This window comes from Populus euphratica, unplaced genomic scaffold (assembly GCF_000495115.2).
Source record: "Populus euphratica unplaced genomic scaffold, PopEup_1.0 scaffold271.1, whole genome shotgun sequence".
Classification (NCBI taxonomy): Eukaryota; Viridiplantae; Streptophyta; class Magnoliopsida; order Malpighiales; family Salicaceae; genus Populus; species Populus euphratica.
Genome location: NW_011499926.1, coordinates 108,445 through 110,835, shown reverse-complemented (window position 1 = coordinate 110,835; position 2,391 = coordinate 108,445).

The window sequence follows — 2,391 nt, the reverse complement described above, 5'->3', positions numbered from 1 at the left end:
GCTGAACTTCAATTGGAACCCCGAAGTTAGGTGCCTTTTACAATATGGTCCTTGGTCTTGGATTTTATCAATTTAGCCTCTAATTGACCCGAAAACTTCAATTTTCTTGTATTTTTTCCCCTAATTTCAATTAATTAACTTGGTAAAAATTAAATTTGGTCTCTTAAAATTTCAATCTTCTCAATTAAGCCCAAATTAAGCTCCCAAACTTAATTTTTCACCAATTAAGCCCTAAATAAAATTAATTTGACCCATTTAAAGTATAATTAAGTCCTTACACTTAATTAAATCCTTCAATTGGACTCAAATTAATTCTTAAACATAATTAAAATTTGATTTGGCCCGTGATTAAATCAAATTGGCCTATTAAAAATTTAATTATGTCCTTGAACTTAATTTTTCACTAATTAAGCCCCAAATAAAATTAATTTGACCCATTTAAAGTATAATTAAGTCTTTGCACTTAATTAAATCCTTTAATTGAACCCAAATTAATTATTAAACATAATTAAAATTTAATTTGGCCCATGATTAAATCAAATTGGCCTATTAAAAATTTAATTATGTCATTAGACTTAATTTTTATGCAAATTCGTCCAATAATCATTTAATTTGACTTTGAATTTGTATTTTTTATATGTTCTTGGGCATAATGAGGTACAATTAGGAGGCCTTTCCTTTAAAAATTGTAGCTTGATTTTCTAGCCTGCTTTCTCCACGTTGCCAGCCATTATTTTATTTTTTGATTTTTATTTTGAAAAAAAGTGAGTTTTTAGGGAATAACCTAGAATTGGGTTATTACAATCATGTCATGAAATAAAGCCACCATTGCCCTTTGGTAGGTGGCCCTGACATTCTTTAACCTAAATGGCATGACCTTGTAACAAAAGGTTCCTCATGGTGTTACAAATGTTGTCTCCTTTCACACCATTTTTATTTGATTGTAGCCCTAAAAATCTATCTATAAAGGAATATGTAGAGGTACATGTTGCATTGTCAACTAACATATCTAGGTGTGGCAAAGAAAAAATATTTTTAGGGCTAGTCCGGTTTAAGTCCCTAAAGTCCACACAAACTCGGATTTTATCTTCCTTTTTAGGTGCTACCACTATATTGGACACACATCATGAATACTTGACTACTTCTAGAAAATCATCATTCCACTATTTTTCAATTTTTACTTTTATTTTGATTAAGACATCCAGATTGATTCTTCTCAACTTTTACTTAATCGATTTGCATCCTTCTACCAGCATTAGCCTTTGTACTATAATATTCGTATTTAAGCCAGACATATCCTTATAGGACCAAGGAAAAAACATCTCTCGAAGTAACCAATTCTTTTTTTTTTTAGAAGTGATTATAGTCCCTATCTTTAATTTTTTTTTCTCTTATTTTTTCATTGCCCATATCTATGGTTTCAAGTTCCTCGCTAGCAGGTTTCCAAGCTTATTCATGTTGTCTTATTTTCATCTCATTCTTCCTCTTCTACAGCTACCATGTATTCTTTAAAGTTTGGCCATTCAATTTCAGTGTAAAGTGTAGGTTTTCGTTTTGGAAAATCCACTTTGAAAACGGAAAGTGATGTGTAAAAACATTAAGATGAACTTTTGAAAATGCATGATCTCATTAAAGGGAAAAAAGTTGTCTCAAAACATTTTCTCAAACAAACCAAATAGGTGCACAACATCATTCCAAATTCCTTCAAGCTCTTGTTTGATACTGAGCTTTTGGGTGTAACCTTTCTTTATTTTCCATCCTTTTCTTTAATTGAGTGTTGTGGATTCTAGAAGGGGGATCTATGTTTCTAGGTTTGCAAATGCGTGCATAGATGCATAAGACAATGCATGATATAATGCATGATTGTGATAAGCATGCATTTGTATATTGGGTATGGATGCAGCCTTCTTGTGAATGAATAATAGCCACCACTTTATAAAAATAGGTTCTCTTGTCATATTGTTTTGCTAGGAGTACTACCTTTCGAGTCGTTTGCTTGAATCATGTTCACGAAGAGATAGATTTTGCATAAGAAAATTAGTCAATGCCCTTTTCATTAATGCTTGATAAGTTTATTACATTTAGAAAAAGAGAAAAAATACAAAATATATTAATCCATTTCCTCCACAAACTCTCTAACCAAAGGTAAAAAGGCAAAGCCGCAACTCTCAATCTTCCCTATAAAGGCATCGGTTTTGGTTAAGCTTTGGCTATAGCAAATGATGTCCCCTTTCATATTTTGTGCATTGATTCTAATAATCTTAACAAGTGCAGCAGCTTCGTCTATTTACTCATCTGTCTTAATCATTATTTTTATGAGCAACATATTGGTTCTGTTCAAAGCAGCGTTGTTGATGTCTATTTAATCCTTGTATTTTTTTTCCATTCCTG